The 27247-nt window shown below is 35.5% G+C and overlaps 1 long non-coding RNA gene across 1 annotated transcript in view; it reads right to left on the bottom strand.

Annotated features, from left to right (window-relative positions):
• The window catches only part of LOC142872292 (uncharacterized), an 89009-nt gene extending 64336 nt beyond the window's left edge, over positions 1 to 24673 (bottom strand). Inside the window, exon 1 of the long non-coding RNA XR_012920502.1 lies at positions 24281 to 24673. This is a non-coding gene — a long non-coding RNA (uncharacterized LOC142872292). The remainder of the gene's footprint in view (positions 1 to 24280) is intronic.
• Between the last annotated feature and the right edge of the window lie 2574 nt (positions 24674 to 27247).

Genomic DNA, 27247 nt, shown 5'->3' with positions numbered 1-27247 from the left:
AAAAATAAGAGTGAGGGGAAAACTTTATGTGCAAAGTATTCCAAGAAGGTAGGATGTGTTTTTATTAAGGAAAAAAGGAGAGTAATAAAGTAAATGTTTAGAGATTGATTATAGGTTGTTCCAGAATGAGAAAGGGGACAGTGAAGGGCAAAAACCAGAATGGATACACAAAGTTGAAAAGGTTCCATGGAAAATGAGAGAGAAAAGGAGAGAGAGAGAGAGAGAGAGTGGAAAGATTGCAAGAGAGAAGAGAGGGAGAGAGACATCTAATATGGTCAAGCTGGCTAAGATTGAATGGATTTATTATAGGGTTTTAAAATAAGCTTTAAATAGCAAAATACACACATGGAAAACTAGAATTTGGTTCCCTTTTTCTGTTAAAAGAACAGAGATTTCTTAGATTATTTCTCTCCTCTTTATATGAGATTGTAGAAGGGTTTTCTTTGTCTTTTGAGTAACTCACCTAGGGACCAAAGATTCTGTGTCTCCTCATATTTTCCTGTGCTTTATGTTGTCTTTGTCATATCTTCAATCATCTAAAAGAACCAAATCTTCTCCATATTAAAAGAGCCAAGTTCTGTTTTTTATTTAAATAATCATGTTACTCCTATATTACTCTTAAAATTTTAATTGTCATGTTGGTCAAATAAATAAATATTGGTTCATAGTGATCTGTGATCCTATTTAATCAGTGTTCAAACTTTTTGATATTTTTGACAACTTTCCAAAATCAAATTCTAAGTGAAATTTTCTTGACCTCAACCAGACTTTGAAATCTCTGAGAGGCCACTGAAAACTCACAAAGGATTTGTTCTCTCACCTTATAAAAAGAGAGATGTTAAACTAATTAGGTTTATTTGATGTGCTAAATTACATAGAAACCATTGTCAAATACGAAGCCAACTTAACCTTCCCTAGCTTATATTTATATGGATATATGTTACTAATACAAGTATTTCAAAACTTATATAAGGCTTATAGAAATTTGACAATGTCCTTCTGTCCATGATATGTCCTAGTATAATGTGATCAGTCATAATTCCAATTATCTTCAATGTTCTTATGTCACAGAGACAACCAAATTTTCTAATCAATTGCATTAAAATTATCTCTCATCAGGTCCTTAACCATGGCTATTTTAAGCCTTTTGTCATTCACAAATAGTTATTATTCCCCCTCTGATGACTTCCTGAAAGCTCTTGCAATCAAATACAGGCCAAACTGCTTTGTGCTTTGTCTTTAGCAAAAAAGATCCAGAGACCCATGGAAAGGTCTGTGACAGGTACTCTAGGATATAGGCATCTGAGGACATCACCTAAAATAACTTTTAGATTATACCACTGAACTAAGTAAAAATTTCCAGAACTAATGGAGATACTGATAAGTTCATAAAACTGCTAACCCAAGATCAAAGGGAACAAGATTTAATAACCTGAGACTGAATAAACTGATGGAGAATGGTTATGACTTTTTATGACTCTTTCTCAGAATATTACTGATTCTTGAGTATTCAAGGAAACCCTTTCTCTTTTCTCTTAAGCTATCTAAAAAATCACAACAGTTCAGTAGATTATACTTTAGTAAACAAAAATAAAGCATTTATCTTTATCTCCCTACTTGACCCCTCCAGAATTTGGAAACTCTTACTGTTTTTATGTTCATGGAAATATAGTTATTTGCATAAGTTCAATAAGAATTTGTTCTTATTGTAAGGGTCCATTTTGTGCTGCTATAACAGAACACTTGGAACTGGGTAATTTATAAAGAACAAAATTTTATTCCCTCTCAGTTCTGGAGGCTGGGAAATCCAAGATCAAGGGACTGACACATGACAAGGCCTTCTTGCTGTGATCTCTTATGGCAGAAAGCAGAAGGACAAAGAGAGGACAAGAGAGTGAAAACGAGATGGGATGAACTGATTCCCATGATAATGGCTTTAATCTATTCATAAGGGTGGTAATCCCATGACCCAAACACTTCCCATTAGGTCCCTCCTCCCAACACGGCCATATTGGGAATCTAATTTCCAAAACATGGATTTGGGGGACCCATTTAAACCATAGCACAATTGGAAACATTGGTTATATATCCAAGGCTTTGACTTTGAATGTCATATTTGAAAATGATGTGCATAGAATCAGATATGACGAGGCAGTTTTAAAGGATCTAGGGTTGAATTTATGGAGCCAATACTTACAAAGCCTTCTTGGAAAAACTGCCTAGGCTATAGGGCTCCCAGCATTACAGATGAGTAGGGAAAGTCACTTTCTGTCAGACTCAGGAAAATTAGGACATTTGATGGATTTTAAGAAGAGAGGAATTCACCTAAATCTATGGTACAAGTGGATTCTGATGGTGAGAGTTTTTGGTTCGGTTTCCTAGCCTTGAAAGATTTTTAAAAATACAGTCTGAGATTCCTTATAAAAATTCTAGCAAAGCAAATTTTAAAAAGCCTATGTGATCAATTACCATTCTTGCTGCATTTATATAAATGATCAGGCCATGAGACCAGACATTTTTTAAACAATAGTAATTTTAGCAATTTTTCTTTAATTTTTTGTTATCAAAATGGAGGTGATTATAGAGAGAAATATTGTTTCAATGGAAAATTATAATCCTTGTGAGTTATCAGATTCTAGTGCTATTTATTGCCTTTGAGATATTTTTTACCTCTTTGTAAACTGGATCCTTCTGTCTTGTGTAATTTGTCAGTAATTAATGTTTTCAATTTTTTTCCAACCATACTGACTTGGCATCACTGAGAAGTAAAAATGTACACTTTTCCTGAAGTCCTGCAAGATGAAGTTGAGGGACTTGATATAAGTTCAAAGGGTTTATCACCATCATAGAGTGGGCTACTCAGAAAGTTTACCACAACATCTACATTTCCCACACTTAGTCCCAAAAATAACCATGATTGTGACACTGCCCCTATCATCCTCATTCCACTACCTAAAGGTACTTCAAACCCAATATCAAAAATCTCAACTGGCTGTGCTCTGGACTCAGAAACAAAACAAAACAAACAAACTAGGTTTATAGTCTGTTCCAACCATGAATTTCTGTTTCTCTTTTGTTTTTATAGAAATGCCTCTTGTTACATAATTGCTGCCCCAAGTAAAGGCCTTGGTGATTACCCTACCCCAACCTGCACTACCACCTCCTGAACTGAAACGCAACTGTTTATCTAGATTAACCTATTCATAGAAATGGAAGACAGGTTCAACAGGATATGGGTCGATCAAATAACCCAGCCCCTTATTTGTGAAGCTTTAAGTAAACTTTCAGATGGAAAAAATGATGGGATTCAGAAGCAGAGGCTGGAACGACAGAATCCACTGTGAAGAATCTTTTTTTACATCCTTCTTATCTGCCTAAAAGCAGAAACTTTCAAAAGAATTTAGCCATCATGAATTCTCTCTCTGGGGGAATTTTATGACCATGAAGAAGATGGGAAAAGACAACCCACACTTGCATAAACAAACATTATCACAAACTTCCTTAACTTCCATTTGTTCCACTAAGAATCCATTTGTCTTTCCCAAAGAAATTCATGTGTTATTCCCATAGAAGCTTTTTTCTCTCCATATTCTCTTTTAAATTAGGTCTATAAGCCCTAACTTTAGCTGTTTAGTGAGATGCTTCTTTTGTGTGCTCCATATGCATATGAATAGACTTCAGGTTTTGTTTTCCTGCTAGTCTATCCTTCCATCCACATCATTCTCAAATATGACATTCCACATGAAAGCCTTGGATATATTACCAATGTTTCCAATTTTCTTGTGCTAGAGTTTAAATGTGTCCCACAAATTCATGTGTTGGAAATTTGATTCCCAATGTGGCAGTGATGGGAGGTGGGACCTAATGGGAAGTGTTTGGGTTATGCGGGCACCGCCCTTATAAATAGATTAATGCCATCATCATGGGAGTCAGTTAATCCTATCTATCTTTTGTCAAAGTGAGATGGGGTCCCCAACCACTGAACGTAAATAAGGAGAGGAAGTGTTTTTCTTCCCTGACAGTGGTTAAGTATTTAGTTCTGCAAAAGGAATGGGACCAGTGCAATCAAGCAATGTTGACTGTACAATTCTCTTTCTACTTTAGGAGAAGCTCAGAGCTTTGTCACCATTCTCTCCGTGTATCAGGTCCCCTTGCCTGGTAAGACTTGCTCCATCAATAATCCTATATTTGCTTGCATTTTCAACCACTTGTCCTCCACTGCCATCTTCCCTCAGGGCATAATTATGGTCAAGTCTCTCATATACTAAAATGATTCACATTTGACCTGACCTATTCTTTTAATAACTGTGCTATCTTCATCCTTTGGGTCAGAGTATTCTAGAAAGAAGAGTCTACACTCAGAATACTCCCTTTCTGAATGACTGTCTATTAACTGCTAACCTGGCTTCTCCTGTACAACTACAACTAGGTGTCCTCTAGAAAGTATAGAAGGTAACAGATTCTCCCTGGGAGCTTCTAGTAGAAATAGAGCCTCGACAACATCTTGACTTTAGGCCTTCTGACATCCAGAGGAATAAAATAATAAATTTGCTTTGTTTGAAGCCACTCAGTTTGTGGTAACTTGTTACAGCAACCGTAGAAAACAAAGACAAAGGGTCTTAACATAAAAAAGAATTACCACTTCAGACATGCCACATGTCCATCACTGGTCAATGGCAGAGGCTTTTCCTTACACAGTCAATCAAGGACTCAGGCTACAGATTCTACCATTTGAAAAATCACTGGTCACCAGAACAGAAGGAAAAAAATACGTGGAGATCTCAGGCCCATTCTTGTGTACAAGTGACACACTTCACTTCTGATCATTACTCGTTGGCCAGAAAGTCACATGATCCTGCCTAACTGCAAAAGATCTGAGAAATGTAACCTCCTATCAGCACAGAGGGAAAGAAGAATTGGATATTAGTGAGCACTATTCATGTCTACCTTAGCCTCATACTAGTGGGTTGATAAAAACCTTTTCAGGAGAAATGAAATGTTTCTCACCTGACTTGGTTTGGATTCTCCTCTTCCATAGTTCCCAGTTTGCTCTTCTATGCCAGTGTGTGTTGGAATGACCTGCTCTTTATATTATCAGAGTCTGTATTGTCAATTACAGAGAATTCTCAATCTCTGAAATTCTTCACATTTAGATGTCATTTAAAGAATCTTTATTAACTATTTCTACAGCTCTAGCCATTGCAATACAATGCACAATCAATGAATTTAAGAAATTTGTTTCTCCAATATTGTAGGAAATACCATTTACAAGTGAAAATCATGCTAGGCCTTTGCATCTCTTCATTTCTCAATGTGGTTGTCTTCTGTATCTTATTTGACCCATCCTGGAGCAGAGCAAAAAGATATAACCCACTTTTTCTTTTTATAGAAGAGAACAAATCACAGGTACAGTGAAACCTGAAAACAGCTCCCCAGCAAAATATTGGACACTAATCCTACTAGAGCACTCCAGAGAGGAATGCTTAACCATTTCATGCAAATTTAATGTGGTTTTTGTGTGTGTGCATCTTACAATATTATCATTTGGTTGTGATATTACATTATATGTAATTAAATGTGATGAACAAAAAAATTGCTTTAAAACATATTTATAGGAAAAGGATACAACATTAGGACAATAACAATTGGACTTCTCTAGCTGTGGTAGGAAGACTCCTGAGACAAGCACTAGTGATCCCTGCCTCCTGTATAATCTCATGCCCTTGTATGATCTCTTCTTCTCAAGTATGGTCTGGACTTACTGATTGACTTCTAATGCACACAATATAGCAAAAGTGATGAGATGTCACTTTAGTCATTACATTGCAAAAGATTGGCTTTCCTCTTGCTTGCATATCCTCCCTCTCTTGCTGGCTTTTTTTTGTGTGTGTATGTGGTATATTAATGGGGTTTTTTTCAGCATATTATGAGTGTACAAATGTTAAGGTTATGTATATTGCTCTTGCCCCCACCAAGCTTCAAATGTGTCCATCCCCCAGGTGGTGTGTATCGCACTCATTATGTACGTATATACCCATTCTCCCCCCACCTGCCTGACACCCGATAAATGTTATTCCTATATGTTCACTTAGGTGTTGATCAGTTAATACCAATTTGCTGGTGAGTACATGTGATGCTTATTTTTCCATTCTTAGGATATTTCACTTAATAGAATGGGTTCCAGCTCTATCCAGGAAAAATATAAGGGGTGCTATATCACCATTGTTTCTTATAGCTGAATAATATACATATACCACAATTTACAATTGCAAAGATGTGGAAACAACGGAAGTGGCCATCTTGCTGGCTTTAATATAAAGAAAGCTACCATGTTAAAGAGGTCCTCTAACTAAGAGCTTGCAAGGAATTGAATTCTGCCAATAACCAAATCCATGAGCTTGGAAGTGAACCCTCCCACAGTTGAGCCTTGAGATTAGACCGCAGCCCCTGAGGTCACCATGATTGTACCCTGTGAAAGGTCCTGAGTAGAAGATCCAGTTAATTTTCTCCTCAACTCCTGGCCTGTAGAAATTGTGAAATACTAAATGTATGTTTATATAAGCCATTTAGTTTTTGGTAATTTGTTGTATAGCGATAGATGACTAATACACTAGGGACTTTGTTTCTTTGGGTTTTGTTTTTTTTACATTTTTTATGTTTTTCCAACATGTTCACTTTTTTCTCCTCTAACAGGTTCAGGAATAGTGAGAAAAAGGAAAATTACAGTTAAGAGAAAGATGGTCTGAGGAGTAATAAAATGTAGATTTAAATTTTTTAATTTTCAAGAATACAAATTTATAAGAGATACTTATTTTTTGAAAGAGTTCCTCTTGACTCTAGACATTATTATGCCCCCAAAATGTATTTATAATTTCTCTATTCATACACTGAAAACTAATTTACACCTTAGTTTACAGGAATAAATCCTTTATTTAAAGTGAATTTATACTTGATGGAAGCTTATCCCTTCCTGGTCTTTGTTCTCACCTTCATAATGAATACCAAAATGTGAGGAGAGAGAAATATAAGAAGGAAGAAAAAAGTGATTTGCAATAAAGACTTGGAAATCTTTATCAGATTTATTTTGTATAGGGATGAATTTAGGTCTCATGGAAGGACAAAATAACTTATGACTTGGAACAATGTAATAATTACCATAATATCCATATGGGTTCTCTTCAATTTTAGTAAAAGAAGAGCATAGGTCTTTAAACTTTTAGGCATAACTCTTCTGCCCAAAACTATGTCTTTACATTTTATCTCTTTAAGTCTTTTAAACCTTGTCTCTCTCTCTCTCTCTCTCTCTCTCTCTCACACACACACACACACACACTAATAATAATAATAATAATAATAATAATAATAATAAATTAAGCTGGGAAAGGAAGACTAGAGAAATCAAACAGAATACATATAGATTTATTGTAGTCAACTGATGACACTGTAAAACTGGCACAAAGGCAAACACCCAATAAATAAATGAAAACCAGAGTGAATCAATTCCAGTGCTTTGTGCTCTATGTTTTGAAAACCTGGTCCTTAAAGGCAAATCATCATCAGAAAAATGAAAAATGCATTTAGGGACTGTTTATTATTGCCTATCTCCAAGATCAAAAAATAAAAAACAAGCTGAAAAAATTTCATATAGTTAATAAACTACTATATCAGGACATTAAGGTATTTTAGAGAAAATGAGATTTCTACTTAATAAAAAGAAATCACTGGTAGAAGAGAAAACCATTCTGAATCTATACATTTATCAATCTAAATACAATACCATAAGAGAAATATCATTCCATAAGAAGCTCCATATTTTAGGTCTAAAAGCTTAAGTCATAATTGAAAGACACCCTCCTAAATTATAATATTGTTGCCCTTACATACAAGGGCTGTCTGGAAAGTATACAGCCATGTAATATTAAAAATTATGAAAATTATGACAAATATTCCAGAGTAATCTTTTCTTTAGTTCCAAAGTTTAGGATTTTATTTCCAGTAGTTTTTGAGAAGTTATGAATTGACACAATGTAGTTGTTATATGTGAAAGACAGTGATTTGAATGGCAACTTGAAATCAATTGGAAACCAGTTCAGTCTCTAGAGGACACTTGTAATATGCTTCACAGGGCTAACTCCTTTAAGCATGAAATGCAACTACAAATTCAGCACTCTATATGAAGCTTTTCCTTTGCACAAGAGAATCACTTCACATGAGTGACAATTTCTGCAATGAAATATATTGCTTAGGCTTGGCAAAATCTTTAATGTTATGTGTAATACTAATCAAAGTAATTCCAGGAAACATTGTTTATTACTTTATCACCTGGAATTAGCTGGTAAGGATTGAGAACTTTGTCAGTAATTATTCTTGCTTTTACGTAATTTAGAACTAGAGTTCTCAACTCTAAAATTTGGGAGGTATTAGCAATAAAGTGGGGGAAAATGTAAATCCCCAGACTCAGTTCTCTTACATCTCTTACATCTTATATGGGAAGTCTGGAACAAATTATCCTGTATCCATCAGCCATTGCTGCATAACAAAACTCCAAACTTAATGACTGAAGATAACAACCACTTATTATTTTCTTTCAACTAATGGGTTGGCTGAGAAGTTCTGCTCTCTGGACGCTGCCCACCTGACCTCAGCTCGCTCAGTTGCTCGCTCATGCAACTCTGTTAGCTGGATGGTTAACCATAGTTAGGTGATCTTGATAGCATCGCTGGGAAAACTCAGCTGCCCTCATTAGACTCCTCTTACATTTCTCCTGCAAGCTAGCCAGGGCATGCTCTCATGGCAGTGGCAGGGATCTACAAAAGGAAGAAGCATCACGGAAATGCGTTTCAAGCTTCTGCTTGCATCAGTTCTGCTACAATCCCATTGTTCAAAGCAAGTCACACAAGCAAGTTAGGACAGTGGGGGGAGGTCACGACTAAAGGGCATGAAATACAGAGGCATGGACGATTAGATACATTAGTACAATCACCTCATGATAAGCTTTAAGATCCCTTTTCTACATGTAATTTGTTGAATATAGCATTGTGTGTTTTTGTAAAGAGGCCTCCAGCACAAAATATTAAAAAATACACTGAGGGTGAAGAGGGAATATAGGGGAAAGAAAATCAGCTATCTTTTGTTTACCAATAGGCTTTGTGTAATTGGATATAAATAGCCTACACCTGAAAAAAGATTAGGCATATTTTTTAATTAAAAGGTAATGCCTTATATTTGACTGATACACCTTTCATTCATTTACCTCTTAATATTTTCCTATCAAAGTTTTTCAAAATAGTATAATAACCAGGCAAGGAAAATTCAAAGGATAACCACATTCAGTGAATGCATGATTACATACATTAACTTTCACTTCTCATTCCCATTCAAAAAGAGCAAAAGAAATTAAAAACAAGGAAAGTGATACACTATTTTTAAAAAGAAAGAATATTGGGGGTTTTATATTTGCACTTTTCCTTTAAAGCTCATCAGAGGCCCATTGTAATAGCAAAGGACATCTTTTCCCTGGGGTAGTTGTACTCATAGATAGTGAGGAGTAATTTGGACCAAGATGCACTGTGATGTCATTCCCAGGAATTGTTTTATAAACCACAACTAGATAAAAGAATACTTCCCTTACTGACCTCTTTTTTAGGACCAGAGAGGGAACGTATTAAATTTCAGCCTCAAATTATGCCCATAGAAGTCTTAAAATCCAAGGTTATAAGTCATAATCTTGGCCACTAGTTAAATCACCCAGTAATAAAAATGCATCTCTTCCCTGTTTTGAAGGATAACCCTGAGAACTAAGGTACGGTAAAGGACAAAGCTATGCAAGCACATATAAATCACAGTTATGTTTTTGCAATAGGTCATGATATCTCTGCTTCCAACCCCTCTCTTTTCTTTTGCTCTCAGGTAGATCCCAAGACTTTGAATAAAAGAACTTATAGTGATGTTTATTTCTTTATCTATACAAATAATTTAAAGTAAGACTGTATTCGACTCTAATTCTGATTTTCTAATAATTCCCCAATTGAGTTAAAAGCTGTGACCAATTTTACTAATGCAGGAAAAATTAACTAACTTGCCAGAAATCATATCAATCAACCACTCTGCCAAGACAAGAAATCTGATAGTTTGGCAGCCAAAGCATTTATTGAACTAATATACCTGGGAGTCATGCTATAATGGACCTTTGCATGTTCAAAATTTCTTGAAGGTTAATCTTAAACAAATTGTCTTAGTCTGTTTGGGTTGCTATAACAAAATACCATAAACTGACTGGCTTATAAACAATAGAAATTTATTTTTCAACCCATTCTGGAGGCTGAGAAGTCTGAGACAAGGCATTGGCAGATTTGGTGTCTGCTGAGGGCTAAAGTTCTGCTTTATAGATGGCATTTTCTTGTTGTGTACTCACATGGGAGAAGAGGTGACGGGGTCTCTCTCTAGCCTCTTTTATAAGGCCACTAAGTACATTCATGAGGGCTCCACCCCATGTGATTTAATCACGTCCCAAAGGTCCTACCTTCTAATATCAACTCCTTGGGGGTGAGGATGTCAACACATGAAGAGACATAAACATTGAGGCCTTAGAAAATATCATTTGAATTTTATATTCCACTTTATAAAATTTCCCTAGTAGGGTAGCATAAAAGTATTTTAAATTCTTGCCAGCTAAATTACTAATCTTCTTTTATCCCTAATCCACACATAAATTGTCACAATGGGAAAAAGGCTGCAGGCTCATTCCGTGGTTTCAATAACCCATGTCCCAATGCCATGTACCCCAGTTTAGGAAACATGACTCTAAGCCAGCCTGTTCTGTACTATTTGTTTTATTCCAACAATCAAAGTTTCATTTTGTATCAGTAAAACAAAATTCTAACGTAATTTTGTATCTTGCATGTTGAACTTGGAATTCCTGACTTTTGGGTTACTTGGAACTTCAAAAAATCATTATAGGCCCGGCTCGGTGGCTCACGCCTGTAATCCTAGCACTCTGGGAGGCTAAGGTGGGCTGATCGCTTAAGGTCAGGAGTTCGAAACCAGCCTGAGCAAGAGCAAGACCCCATCTCTACTATAAATAGAAAGAAATTAATTGGCCAACTAATATATATAGAAAAAATTAGCCGAGCATGGAGGTGCATGCCTGTAGTCCCAGCTACTCAGGAGGCTGAGGCAGGAAGATCGCTTGAGCCCAGGAGTTTGAGGTTGCTGTGAGCTAGGCTGACGCCACGGCACTCACTCTAGCCTGGGCAACAAAGTGAGACTCTGTCTCAAAAAAAAAAAAAAAATCATTATAGATATATTCCTTGCTTTCTCTAATTCTTATTTGAAAAATTACATGTGGTCAGTTTCAATTCCTCTTGAGATTTCACCTGGATAACACAAAATGTCACAATTTTGCCTTTTAATACACTATCTGGTTAATTGTTTTGCTCTGTTACTAAAGCTATTGAGCCAACATTTATAAAATAGGCATGTAAGAAAGGATGATGATGGAGCTATAGTTCCTTATGATTCAGACTCTGCTTACTAGTTGTGGAGGCTTTTCACACGCTCTCTAATTCCTGGGAAAACACACCACTCTTTTAAAATGTCATATTACATAGCTACCCACTACCTTTCATACTACTACTCAAGCCCCTGATTTCATAAATCCCTCTCAGTGGAGGTTCAGAGTGAAACCAGGTTTTTGTAACTACTATTTAAATCATTAAACCAGAATATGTTTCTTTGCTGTTAATTTACTTTTAATTTATGTCTGGTGGGAAGCCCATCATTCAAATCCTCCCTGGGAGGTTTTTAAAGATAGACTTTTCATTGGTGGTGGGGACAGAGGCAGCAGTGGCAAATCCAGACTGCTGGGATCACATGTTACAGGTCTTGAGAAAGAACATTGGTGGGAAGGGAAGTGGAAGAGAGGAATTAACTGAAAAGAAGAAAGAGATGTTTTGTTTAGACTAGCAGAAGCAATGTAAATCTAGCAGTCCTGACTTTTCCCTATATTCCTTATTTATAAAACTAAAAAGTAAAATATATTTTCAGGTTAGGTCTTAATTTAAGGGGGGGAAGAGAAGAAACCTAAAAGAAGCCTCCTGCTGGCCACTCTAATTTCTGCCCTATTTGCTCCTTAAAAAAATAAAAAATAAATAAAAATCCCCTTACCTTTCTTACATTAAGACACAATTTAACTTTTTATCATTAATCGTGATTTATTCCATTTTTCTTTCATTGAAATCAATGCATTTTAGAAACAGAAATTTCTAAAGACAATTCTGTAGCTTGTCTGCCTTTGATCATAAGAAGAAAAAAAATCAGTCCTTTAAAGATATATATTTTATTTAGGTTGCATTTAAAATTAGTTCACTAGTAGATTTGTCTTGTTATTTTTATCTTATTCTGAGCAAAAATAATAGTTTGTTTTGATTATTTCAAACTCATGGAGGTCTTTAGAATCAAATAATAAACCAGAGTTTTATCCAAAATTATTTAAGATAACTATGATTTGTCTTATTCTAGGAAATTAAGGGTACTGTGTTTAGCAAAAATCCTGAAGTTGTATTTGTTTCATGAACTTATGATGAAGTCATTCCACAGACTTATTCTTTAGAAAATAGAACTCTTTAAGGCAGCCTGACCCAAGTTGACCAAGAATGTAAATAAAAGTGGTTGAGTAGTTCTCTCTTTAAACAAAACAAATATTTTACTACATTACGTACTATAATAACCTTTCTCACGTCCAACATGAAAATATTAGCATCTACCAAATATGTTTTTTTAAAAAGCCTATTTACAAAGCAAAAGCAACTGCATAAATTGACATCACTTACATTTAGTCACATTTTCAAAAGAAACCTGATTAATGAAACAGAGGTGTTCTCATGGAGAGTGTGTGCCCTGAGATAGTGACAGTTATATCAGAACAAACAACATGTAACATTTATCTTCCTTTTGTCCCCGTATCTGCTCAGTGGAACGCTTGAGCGTGTGTGGAAAGCACAGAGACTGACAACTTGTTTGGTGTCAACTTGGCCTTTGTCCAGGCTCCTTCTAAAATGACCAGCCCCTTCCTCGTCCCTGCTGCCGTTGACTTTGAGAAAGTGCACGGCTCAGCCATTTGACATCCTCTCTGTAAGACCAGGAATGAGTCTGCTATGCATAGCTCTGTTTATGAGTCAATTTTAAGAACGTTACTATACTACATAAGACCTTTGACCTCTCAGAGTTAGTGGTGTGAGCATAAAAGTCGCCAGGGCATGCTAAACTTTCCCGAGACAGAGTTCAGTCAACAACTTTATGACAGTCCTTCTGGAATGAGCTTTGCCTAATACCGTCAAGTTGGTCACAAGACAGTCAGGGGACTGGAGATGCAACACTTAATGAGGTTTTCAGGTTGATAACATGAGGGTAAGCAATTCTGTCAGGAGGTTCCAAAGTCCAGGGTCCAGCCAGGGGCCAACTATAGCACTTTCCCTCTCTGAACCTAAGAGTTTCCCACCAACCGAAGACCAGCAGAGGGCAGCTTCCCAAAGCTAAACCTGCAAAGACCATAGACAGCCCAGCTCAAAGTTGAACAAAAATGCAAGGTTGCCCAAAAGTCATGAGACAGTTGGAAAAGTCCCTGCGTCTGGCACACACTGCTACAGACAGTGCTGCCTCACAGACCCATCAAGAAGAGCACGGGGGTGAGGCCAAAATCTGCACATTAAATCAGGGAGGGTTTGTTTGAGCCTCAAGTTCGACAGAGAGAACAATGATTTCTTTATACTATTGGTTGTTTTGTTCATTTGTGTTTGAAAATAGAAGTTCTCTCTCTGGCCTGACTGCATCCCTGCTTTTTGCACTGTTGGATCGTAATTGAAACTGTCCATGGCACAGGTGCTCCTGAGGGGGGCAATATTGAAACTGCTCAGGGGTCTGCTTTTCTCTTCCCAGCCGTGTGGAGCTTCCCTATGAATGAATAACACCACGGCCTTCACAGAAGGACTTCGCTGTCCTTTCAAGGACAAATGCCCCCACATCCTGAGTTGGACCAGGCCAGTACAATAGCCTCTGAGGAGCACTAGGTTCTTTTTCAGCTGTTCCTGTTTACTTGCCTTAGGAGAGAGATTATGAGAAGAAAATAAGAGCATATTTGTAAGTAGTTTACCTAATTCAGGTTATCACTGAAACCAAGTGCTATTCTGAATCAAATAACCCTAAAGTGATGCACAAGTGTAACATCTGTTTAATTAATCAAAATATGTATTCAAATACGAGAAAACATACTCTATTTGTGTTTCAGAATATACATTTGGCACACACTCATAAATATTTAAATATAGAAGGTATGGTTAGCAGAGAAAATTCTAACCGTCCAGAAGCCTTCACTATTCTGGAAAGTTTGGGGAGGGAATTAAATTTTAATAACACAGTTTTTTACTTAATTATAGAAAAATCAAGTGAAATGGTTTTCTAAATTTTGAAAGGAAAATAAATATATCAGATTATAAATTGTAAATGCCTTTCTCATTTTAGACCTCAATTTTATGGCAAATTTGCTTGTTTTAGTAGCTGTGTAATATTAGGAAATAGTAAAAGGCATGGAAAATTTTTATATTTATGTATGTATGGATTTATGTGTGTATGTTTGTAAACACACACATATATATTGACTTAATAAACATATATCAGTAGTAGTATTTTAATACTCATTAGAATAGCTTAGGAGTTTATATTAACAGGAAACACATCATGATCTAGTAGAATTTTATGAACTATAGTCATATGTATTACTTAATGATGAGAATATATTCTGAGAAATGCATCATTAGGTGATTTTGTTGTACAAAATAGACTAAGTACCTAGTGTACACATACACACACCTACATGGTATAGCCTACTACACACCTGAGCTGTATGGTATAGCCTGCTGCTCCTAGGCTACAAACCTGTACAACATGTTACTTTACTGAATACCATACACAATTGTAACACAATGATAAGTATTTGTGTATCTAGACATAGAAAAGATATAGTAAAATTACACGATTATGATCTTATGGGACCACCATTATATATGTGGTTCATCATTTACCAAAACATCATTTTGGGACATAAAACTGTATATATTTTCTTGCATGATTAGAGCATTATTCCAACATTACTTTATTTGACTGACATGCTTGTTAACTCCAGACTACTTGCTTTATGTACTGATGACTACCCATTGATCCTCAGAAAGTCTTATTCTCTGTCACTCTTGTGCCAGCCTCTGACATTGTCTTCACCTTTTGCTGTCTCCACTTCTCCACTTCACACTCATTAATCAACTGCTGTGAACTTGGCTTTTATTTAGATCTCAGCTCTCTCAAAAGTAACCAATCATGTCCTAAATGTAAAGTATACTGATCTTTTTTGTGTGTCCATCATACTTTGTATAATATTTGATATTGTTACGAGGTGAATTGAGTCTTTTCCAAAAAAGATATGTTGAAGTCCTAACTCTCAGTACCTCAGAATGTGACCTTATTTGGAATTAAAGTTGTTGCAGATGTAATTAGTGGTAAGATGAGGTCATATTAAAGCAAGGTTGGCCACTAATGCAAAATGACTGGTGTCCTTAAAAGAAAATGGCCACCTGAAGACACATATACAGGGAGAAAATGTGATAACAAAGGCAGAGATTGTAATTATGTAGCTGTAAACCCAGGAACACCAAAGATTGCCAGCAAGCCACCAGAGGCTAGGAGGAAGGAAGGATTCTCTTACAACCTTAAGAGGGGAACTGGCCCTCAAGACACCTTGACTTCAGACTTCCAACCTCCAGAATTGTGGGACAATAAATTTCTATTGTTTTAAGCCAGTTTATATTACTTTGTTATGGCAGCCCTAGGAAACTAATATGGTTACTATCAACCAAATCTCTGGTCTGTACTTACCACAGTTTCTTAACATGCTTTTGTTCACAGGTTTCCATACGCCATATTCTTGTAGGAGCCCTGCTACACACTTCACAGGATTTTTTACTGACCCTCATGTTGTTATACTACTTGAACGACCTCAAACAATCCTACAGTCTCTGCTGTAAAGAATACATTAGAGCTGCTCCAGTTCGTATCTACAGTTTGAACCTCTGTAAGGTTCCATGGGCCAACCTACCAGCTATAGTTCCCTGGAGCACACCAAACTCAGTGATAGTCAGAAGGCTCATTTGCTGTTTCAGAGTTAGTAAGAATTCTTTCATCCACATGCCTGAAGTTAATGTTCCCCCAGGCGTTCTGTTACGAGAAGAGATTGGTCACTTCCTCTTGTTTTATAATATGCTTTTATTTTTCCTTTTTAGATACAAAAAGTATCAAGTGATACAAGTATCACTCTGTCACCCAGGTGAACTGCTGGACTCAATCAATCCTCCCGTCTCAGCCTCCCAAGTAGGTAGGACTACAGGCATGAGCCACCACCACACCTGGTTATTCTTTAAATTTTTTTGTAGAGACAGGGTCTTACTATGTTGCCCAGGCTGGTCTCAAACTCCTGGCTGCAAGCAATACTCCCACGTCAGCCTCTAAGAGTCCTGAGATTACAGGCATGAGCCATCACACCTGGTCCTTATTTTATAATACTCTTAAAAGCAAGAAATACATCTTTGTGAATCCCTGTCCTGAGGGTGAATTGGAAGTCTTAAAAATTCAACTAAATTGGTTTGTTTTACCTTTCCCTTTTCCCATCTTTCTCACTGCCTGGCAGTGAAATCTGATATCTTCTACACCCCAGGATTGCTTCCAAATAGGCCTTAATATGGAATCAAGCTTTTCCCTCTCTCTCTTTGGCCCCAGGTGAAGGGAAGGAAACCAGATAAACAGAGATGCCTGTGGGAAGCTACAGATCAGAGTAAGATGAAGAGACAAGAATAGAGCAGGAAATGTCTGCCTTTGGGGACATCAGGAAGGAATCCACCCCGATCATCTTGCAAAGGACTTTCTTTTGCAAATTTAAACTAAATTTTATCCTGCTTTGGAACAATTTTAACAGTATAATAAAGTTCTGAACTATCAGGAGAAAAATCTTTTTGTATTTATTTATAATTTTTCATGTGAACTTTCATAAATGGACAGAGAAAAAGCAATGACAAATTTTGATTTTGGAAGTGTCAATCTTGACAATGTTCGAAAACTAGAACATTGAAACTTAACCCAGCTTTTTATTATGAAGGCTTTCAAAAACCAACTAAAATTTTTAAAAGAAAAAATATTTTTCTCTGTATTTTGGTATCCAGAAAAATAGAATTTTATGTAAAAACAGAGAAGTTTTATGTGAGCCATAAAAATCAGGGAATTGACAAGTTGAGGGTCTAATATAAAATACAGTTAAATAAAGGCTAAATATGAACTTTACAAATGAAAAGAGCAGATCATTAGACTGCTATTGAAACTGAAACTCTTTTTACTTATTCATTTCTCATCATTGCTAGAGTACCAAAATGATACTACAGTAAAGTAATGAGACCCATCTTTGTCTGATAAGTATCTGGGTATCACATATATTTACTATGCTATAATTGAACTATAATTGAACATGTATGCCAGAACTAGATATATACATAAATAATAACCATGATCCTAAAACTTAGCAAAGTCTACCAATTAAACCCTAGACTTATTTCATTTGTGATACAACACTAGAAAATTATAACCCAAAGGATATCTCAACTATTTTTTCACCATGACACATTATTTAGAACCTTCATTTGGCTCACTCAGGATTATTTAAAATTCATAGAATTTAGCTGTAGCACTATTCCTTTCTCTGCCACTCAAAAACTAAATCAGAATGCAAATGGTAATCTTAAATCTGCTCTATTTTTTAAAATAGTACACAATTGAGTTAAATACTTTAAATAATATTTTTAAATTATTCACAATATATCCTGACAAGAATTACTACATCAATTAATAACAAACCATAGCAAGATTTAGTTTTATCTTCTAAAATCAATTTTAATATTTATAAAAATAATTTTTATCACATTACTACATTAGAGGAGGAACTACTATATGACCACTTTGGTAAATTTTAAAACACTAAGTAAAGAAAATGACATGACAAAGTAAGGTTGATTTGATTTTTAGAAATTATTGAACATCTTTACCTAATAAAACTTGTAGAAGCCAATAAGTAGGACTCGTCCTTAACATGATAAAGAATGCTTATTTTATATTGATAGGCAGAATTATATTTAACTATGATTAAATATTAAATATTAAAATGTTTTAGGCAGTAAAATTAAAGATAAATATGACTACTACTGTCATTTTATTTTGGTACTATGGAATTTTTGTCAACTTAATAAGTCAAGAAAAGAAAAATACAACTTTGGAAAGGAGGAGATAATTTTTAACATATGTACAGATGATATATGACTGTGTTTTGGAAAACCCTAAGGGAACCAACTTAGAAACTCTGAGAATACAAGAGTTGAATAGTTGCCTGATTACTACATAAGTAAGTAAACAGCAGTAGCTTTCACACACACTAGCAACTGTCATTTATAAAGAGTATAGAGAAGTATTCCACTTATAATTTATGATAGAAGTTTTAAAAATATACAGTACAAAAACAAATTTGGAAAATAAGGAAGATCTATATGAAGACAATTAGGAATTTTTAAAAAAAAGAAGCTATAAATACGAGTAAAAATATATGATGTTTTAATATGGGAAGCCACAATGTCACACACATGTGAAGTCTCCTCAAATTATTTTCTAGTCTAGACTAAATACAACTCCAGTCAAAAGTTTTTAACAATTTATTGTAATTTGAAAGACTGATTTTTTTAATTATATAGGTGAGCATTGCCAAAATATTTTTGAGTACGAGGAGTAACGAGGAGGGGACATTGTTCATGGTACTAAACATACTCAAAAGATACAACACATAAAACAGCATACTGGGAGCTGGGGATGGTGGCTCACACCTGTTATCCCAGCTACTTGGGAGGCTGAAGCAGGGGGATCTCTTGAGCCCAGGAAATTGTGACAGTCTGGGTGACATAGTGATACCCATCTCAAAAAAAAAAAAAAGAAGAAGACAAAACAATGATAAGCTGGAGTAGATAGATAAATCAATGGGACAGAAAGACAAGCTTAGTAAAACCCTCAAATACTTATAACATTGTAGTAAACAAAAAGGTTAAAATTGTAAATTTGGGGGAAATATTCTTCAGTAAATTATACTAGGAAAAATGGTTCCATATTTGAGGGTAAAGTGCATAGTAAAATAAATCCCAGATGAATTAAATAGGTAGTTGTAAAAAAATTAAAACGTAAGAAAATATAGATAGTTATTTATGTGATATGGTAGGTTTTTCCAAGTTCTTGGTGTTCTTCGGGAAAAGAATTTCAGGACACACCAGGTAAGCCAAGAAAGTGACAGCTTTTATTGAAAGCAAAAGTACACTCTCAGGAGGAGAGCAATCAGGCTCAAAAAAGAGAAGCTGCACTGAAAGAAAGTGATTTTAGATCTTTTGTAGTTTTATTAATTGAGGGAAGGAACATTCAAGGCCAAGGGCTTGGCTTTTACTAAGAATCTGGATAGTAATCCCTAGAATTGGGTCCCTTCCAATTTTCATACTTTATATGGTTGTCTCAAAACTGTCATGGTGATTTCAAGGTCAGAGAAATTTTAAAACCACAATGTAAATGATAGTGTAATTAGTCAAAGTTCATGTAAGGTGGCAGAGATAGCTGACAAGCCAGTTGAAGCCATTCTTGCCTGCAGTTATCAGTCCCTCTGGTTAGCTTCTGCCTAAGTGTTGTTTACTTTAACACCTGCAGCCAATTTTCAAGCCCCTACATCTTGTGTCAGCCCTGTCTCCTACTTTTCTACTCTAACAATATATTACTAGGAGAAACTCTAAGTATTAATTCAACACAGTATTTCACAGTGTGGTTTATTAACTATTTCATTTACAATCAGCTGGAGTACTTGCTAAAACCAGTTGTTAGGGCCACATCAAAGGTTGATTGAATAATAGACCCTGAAGATGGGGCCCAAGAATCTCTGTTTTAATGAGAACACCAAGAGATTCTGATGCACATTACATTTGAGAACCACTGCAAGGCAGGATGGGATTTAGTGATTTACTATACAGGTGTGAAAATTTCTATGAAATAAATACACAAAATCAAAAGTCAAAAGAAAACCAAAGCTTAAAAATTACAATGTTAAATGATGAAGAATGTAATAATAATAATAAATCAATTGAAAAACAAGTCAATAAGAAAACTTTGACTCCCCTGAAAGAAAGTGGGAAAAGGATGTGGACAGCCAATTCATAAGTAGAAGTAGAAAAAGAAGAATAAGCCAATGAAAAACAAAACAAAACAGTTGATTCTCACTTGAAATGTAAAACCAGATGCAGATTTCTTTACAAATTGAGAAAGATGTTTTTAAGTATAATGACTAGTGTTGGCAAATGAATTGTCCCTCTCGAATATCATGTGAAAGTTTCATTTGATACAACTTTACTGGAGAGCTATTTAGCAATATGAATCAAGTATCTAAAAATTATTAATACCTTTTGACATAGTAATTTTTTTCTTTGGGAATTATACTGAGAAAATAATCAGACCTGCACCTAATATTTATGTTCAAGAAATAAATAAAAGCAAGAATTAATTCATGGCACATGTATGATAGTGAAAAATGAAAACAACAAAAAGTCCTTAAATAAGAAAAATTTTCATAAGTTATTTAAAAATTTGGAAATGCTCATGAGATAATTTTAAATGGAAAAGAGCAGGATGAAGAACATTCCTTAGATATATGATTCCAAGTTTGTAAAAGTTATATATATATATATATATATATATATATATATATATATATACATATATATAGTGTGTGTGTGTGTGTGTGTGTGTGTGTTTATGTGGTACTGGGAAAATGATCTCCAGAAAATTTTAATAATATATGATACTTTCAATTTTCTTTATTCTTTCTTCATTTTCCAAGATTCATGCAAATAAATATGCTGCTTTATTGGTTAAAAACAAGAAAAAAGTGGTTAACATATTTTCTCAAACAAAACTGACATGCCATAAAATATTTTTGAAGCTCTCATTTGGAAATATATTCAGGGCTTGTTTAAGCCATAAACATACACATGCATAAAATTAGCCTTGTTCTTTATATTCAGTGCCTTTTCTTGGGTCAAAAATTCATGTTAGATAGGGTTATGGACTGAACTGTGTCCTCTCAAAATTCATATATCTTGAAGGCCTAACTCTCAATGTGTCAAGTTGGAGATAAGACTAATGAAGATTGAGGTTAAATGAGGCTCTAAGGATGAGGCCCTGGTCTCTTCAGTTTAATGTCCTTAGAAGAGGAGATACAAAGAAGAGGCTATGTGAGCACACATTAAGAAGGCAGCCACATACAACCCAAGAGAAGAGACCTCAGAATGAAACCTACCTTGCCCCCACATTGATCTTGGACTTCTCTTCCTCCAGAACTATGAGAAGTTCTGTAGTTTAAGCCATCCTGTCTATGGTATTTTGTTATGGCAATCTGAGCTGACTAATAATACAAGTAGTATTGTCAATCTTATCATTCTGCTTGGCTTTAAACAAGTTTGCCAGTTTGCAAAATTCATACCCATTTACCAAGGAACTTGCACAGCATTGCTATGGACTATAATAGAAATATACCAAAATAAACAAAAACTTTTCATGAGAGACTACTGAAAGGGGATATCATCTATCTGGACATGATCTATTTACTTATTAAACAGGCTGTTCACACTGTATATGGAAGGGGACTGAAAGAGGCTCAAAGTCACTGACCACTAACTTTTAAAATTTTTAATGACTTCACTATTTTACCAATATTGAATCACTGAATATTGATTATTGGATAACAATTAATCCCAAATAAATGTGACAACTCTATGTTTATATTTTACCTTGCATTGGAGTAGGTGGGAAAACAAAGAGGCTTTTACACAGATGAGTTTTAGATCTAAAACTGGCTTACAGAAGCACAATGCCATGGCTGGATGCAGTGGCTCACTCCTGTAGTCATAGCTATTTGGGAGGCTGAGGCAGAAGGATCGCTTGAGCCCAGAAATTTGAGGTTGCAGTGAGCTACGATGATACCACTGCACTCTAGCCTGGGCAATAGAGCAACACTCTGTCCAAAAAAATACAAAAGAAAAAGAAAAAAATTCACTATCCTCAAGGAGAAATGTAGTGTTTAAGATTTCCATTTTTAATTTATGTTTTTATTTTATTTTCCAGGAAAGAGAGATTCTGTTATTTCTAACTTATTATATATTTGATGTGAGAATAAATTACCTCACTAGGCCTGAGTCTACTCTTTACCAAGCAGGAAGAGAAACAACAAAGACATTTTGGAAGCTGGATAACTACACCCTCATCATCCCCTATCAGATGATCACTTTTTTCTGAATGATGTATCAAAAGAGAAGATAGACCCACAGATACATATGTGCACACATAGATACACATATATGTGTTTTATATATATATATATATATATAATAGATATAGCTTATATATCTATAGAAGCTTATGTTTATATACATATATTTAATTTTTATATGCTTGGTTTAGGGCCAAATTCACTTTTCAGAAAACTTGAGGAATTAGTTATATTTTAGAAAGACTTATAGAACAGCACATTTCAATTTGGACCAGCCACTTTCCAAGAGGCATCCGCGTTTGGATAGTGGCTATTCTATCAGCACAGATCTACATGAAGGGCATGTGAGTGTTTATGTACTATACCTGTAATTTTCTGTAGATCTGAAATTTTTCAAAATAAAATGTTGCGGGAAAAAGACATTTGAAAATACTTCTAAATACATGTATTCTGCTTCAAACAATTTACTCTTCTTACTCCCTGCTGAACATGTTGAATACACTAGCATTTTTGTTTTCAAGCTGTGGTATCCCCACAGGACTATACTGTGGTCTTTCTGTTCTTTGCATAGTTTCATGCTTCTTAGAAAAAAAGATATCACACATAACAAACAAACTAACTACCACTGACACTAAAATGAAAAAAGCATTCTTGGCATGGCTCAAAAAGTCATATGTATAATTTTTAAATCAGTGCTGCAATTTGTGGCCCGGCAAGCAAGATGGCATTTTGATTCCTCCCTAAGAACCTGTCGTTCTTGTCATGAACCAGAATCTCAACTTCTGCACTCTGTTTCTGGGAGGCAGAGTCCTCTTTGACCTGGTCTGTCTCCTCTGACAAGGAGACAGATTTTAGCTTGTCCAGGGAAAGATAACCCCTGCTGCTCCTTGCTTGGGAGGAAAAACACATTCTCCTTCCTGGGAGAGGTTGAAGGAAGAGCTGAGTACAAAAGGGAATGTAGTAAGTCTTCATTTTCAACTCATTTGCCATACATTTTTATGCCAAGCACAGCCTTGCCTTGAGTGATGTGGCAACAGGCTGAATTTCCCCTTCTTGCTTAGACTGTCCCTATTTGACAACAGCTTCATTTCAGTAATAAGAAATCAATTCTATGTTCCTCTGTTTACTTAACAAAAATATGGGCTATTTGTTGATAGGATTGTCACATATTTTTGTAATCCAGAATGCTGGGGCTTCAGGGATATGAAAAAAAAAAAAAAAACATGGGGAGAAGCAGGTTTTACTGGAAAAACAAAAGTAATGCAGCCACTCTAATTTGAATGAAACAAAGCTAATTGTTGTACTTCTTGTCCCTTTCAAATGTCTTACTGACATACCTGAGTTCTCATAGTCCTGGAGAATCATTAGAGACAATAAAACTTTGCGATTGTTTCAGAACTTCAAAACTTCTGCACAGGATTGACCCTAAATAATCAGAGAGGTTCTGGTGGAAGAGGATGAAAGATACCTTTGTAAGCCACCTGTCTGCTGCATAGCCAGGCTTTTAAGATAAAAAATTAAGAATGAAAATTTATTTTAGCTCCTCCAATAAAGGAAGGAGAAGAAAAAAAGGAAGGAAGGAATGGAGGAAACGTGGGGAGAAGGGAGGGATGGCAGGAAAGGAATAAAAGAACTTTGCTCTGGGTTAATAAAAAGTTGCTTAAATGCAATGAAAACTTTAATTTGTGAGTTGATAAGAACAGTTATTAAGTCCTTATGATGTCATTCATATTCCCAACCATGAACATGTAACATACATGTATATGTATATATACTTCCTAACTTGAAGTTTAAAGGCAATCTCTACACCTTCTCCATATATATCTTTTAAAATTGAATATAACATACAATACTTACTCAGATTTTTTTCTCTTGTTCAATCTTCAGTGTAGGAAAATATAATTTTCTTCCTTCAGCAGAGATTGCACAGTGTCTTTAATAAAACCAATCAGTTTTACCACTAGATATAAAGTATTTCCCTAAGGGGCACAAAAAGTTGAAGTTGATTTGTCTTCCTCAAAACAGACAAGTTGTTAAATGAGAGAAACAGTAACAAAATACTTCCCACTAACTGGACTAGGAGAGAGGAATAAAGGAAATAAACTCCACATACAAATACACATATATTCCTTTACTCATTATCCATCTCTGCACTCCATGTAGTACTGTCCGCGGTAGAATGCACCAAGGCTCTGTTGAGAGACACTGAAACTTGAAAGAAAATGGAATTTAAAATGTGCAAATACCATGTTATTGTTCAATAACTTTGTAAATCACTTTATTACCTTAAGACTTCATGGTTTCTTTGTCTCCTCTCTTTGTGTCACACTATGCTTCTAGCTATGGGTCTCTCTCTTTCTCTCTCTCTCTCTCTCTCTCTCTCTCTCTCTCTTTCTCTCAAATAATAACCTAGAGGGACATACATATTAATAATCTGTAGAGATTTCTTACATAAAGTTATTTCTTCTTCAAACTGAGGAGAGCAGAACACCTGGATCCAGTAAATGAATGAATGATCACTTCTGGACATTTGAAATAATCTGGGAGAATGATGAAAATGAATATGAGAAATTTACCAAAACTTAATAATAAGGGAACACAGAAGGAGGTGTAAAAGTAGGAAGCTATCTTTTATCACTTCCTCATGCCAAAAACAGAAGTGGAAAGTATAGCACTCATGAAAAACTTTTTAAATATAACAGTTTCAGTTTCAAACTTGGTCCCAATAAATCAGATATACAACTTTAATCTCAGTTCTTTATTCCACACACCGAATTCAAACATTCTGCCATAAATCTTAAGGTGTTTTCTGAATAAAAATATTTTTCTCCCTTAAGGCTAAGCCCTAAGGGTGAGTAGAGAACTTGTACAACTGGTTCTACTAGCAAACTATTAAATATAAAACCTTCATGCCCTAGTTAACACATTAGAAGAAAGCAACTTTCTCCTTTTTTTCATTCTTGTTTTAGCCTAAACACATGGCTTTTTCTGAAGCTCTGCCAGGTTCAGATCAGATACCATTAGGGCAGTGATGACTATGTGACACTAACCCCTTGGTTTCTCGTGTGAGATCTCTTTAAAGTTTCTACTGGGTCTGTTTTCATGTGAATGTGTTTGCATTAGCACCTCTGGAGGATATTAAGTAATAGTTTCATCAATAAATGTTGGTGATGCTTATCTCTATATTTCTCTGGATTTCAGTATGCAAGACTTTTGAGATGACCTACTTAGATAAATAACTAAGTGACAAGTATTAAAGAGAAAAGATACAATTTGATTGCGAAAGACTTAAGAAAATGAGGAGGTTACTTTGCAATATGTGTACAGGGTGCCTGTTCTCCAGCGCGTATCTTAGAACCCTTGTTAGTTTCATGTTTGATTTACTACAGTGAATAAAACTGTTCGTTCAGTACAGTGAATCAAACACAAAGAAATTAGAATTCATTACCTGGTGACATCCTGTGAGTTCGGAATACTCCATCATAAAGGAGTATGGTATTTTTTTTACTCTACATAGTAAAAAACATAAAATAAAATAAGGAGGAAATGTCTGGTTTTATTTTTTGATGCTTTTATTTCACTTTCATTTCTGGGAAATGTGAACATCTCTGTAGTACAACTCTTATCTCCACCCTGCCTCCTCCACTCTTAACTTACTCCCTTTTTATTCTTTCCCCTGTTCTCCTATCCTTCCCCTTCCCCACCAAATATATGATGGACAGGGCTTTAATAATTTTCAGACTCATCACCAACCCTGGCTTGAATGCTCTTGATGTTTTTTGTGGTAAAATCAAGTAGTCACTTACATGAATTAGGTAGGCTAAACTACTGAAGTAAATATTCCCCAAAATGTAACAGCTCATATAAAATGGAAGCAGATTTATCTCTAAAGTAGCAGTCCAAGGCTGGAGGTTCAGGTAGGGGTGTGTGTGTGTGTGTGTGTGTGTGTGTGTGTGTGTGTGTGTGTGTGTGTGTGTGTTGGGAGTGAGGATTGGGGGGAGGCTCTGCTCCACTCAGTCACTCAGGAACCCAACCCAGAATGAGGTTAGCACTGCCATCTTCAACATGTGGCTTCTTAGGTCCCTCTTATCATCACCGTTTCAGCACATAGGAGGGAAGAAAGAGCCAAAAAAGACAGCATGCAAGTTTTCAAGGCAAGATTTGAATGGCATTCATCCCTTTTACTGTCACTTACTTGAGATTGCTTGATCTTATGGCCCCAGCTAACTGCAGAGGGAGCAGAAAAATATAGTTTGTGCCTGGGTAGCTCTGTCCCAGTTATGATTCTGTCTTACTATGGAGGAAGTAAGGCACAGATTTTAGTGGTCAACTTGCAATCTCCACCACACCTCTAAGTACTTTTATAGTCATAATAAGAACTTGAGAAGGAGATGAAGGTCCAAGAATCAGCTGCCTTGGGTTCTTTGCAGAACAAACTATTCATTTAGCTTGTATTTGTCATTTGCAATGGTAATGCATTATAATGACTTGATTAAGTATTAGGGTCCTTTTATGAACTATCACATATTCTTATTTCACATAAGTGTGATGAGAATTGAATAAGAAAATATATATAAAAGTTGCCTAGAAAGGCTAAAACCATTATGTAACAGTGTCAGAAATTAAATTGAATGATTCCTTCATTGTTCATAGTTTAGGCTTATACCGCTGATGCCCAACATTTCCATAATCAAATAAAAGATAAGGACTAACAAGCAAACTGAGAAAGCAATCAACCCTTGAATAGAGTCCAGACAGAGTATACATAAGTAAGAATAGAATATGGTTCATAGTTAAGCTGGTACTCGTTTGTTGATAATGGGT

The sequence above is a fragment of the Microcebus murinus genome, chromosome 1, assembly GCF_040939455.1.
Source record: "Microcebus murinus isolate Inina chromosome 1, M.murinus_Inina_mat1.0, whole genome shotgun sequence".
Taxonomy (NCBI): domain Eukaryota; kingdom Metazoa; phylum Chordata; class Mammalia; order Primates; family Cheirogaleidae; genus Microcebus; species Microcebus murinus.
Note: the sequence above shows the minus strand (reverse complement) of the source record. Positions and strands in the feature narration are given on the sequence as shown.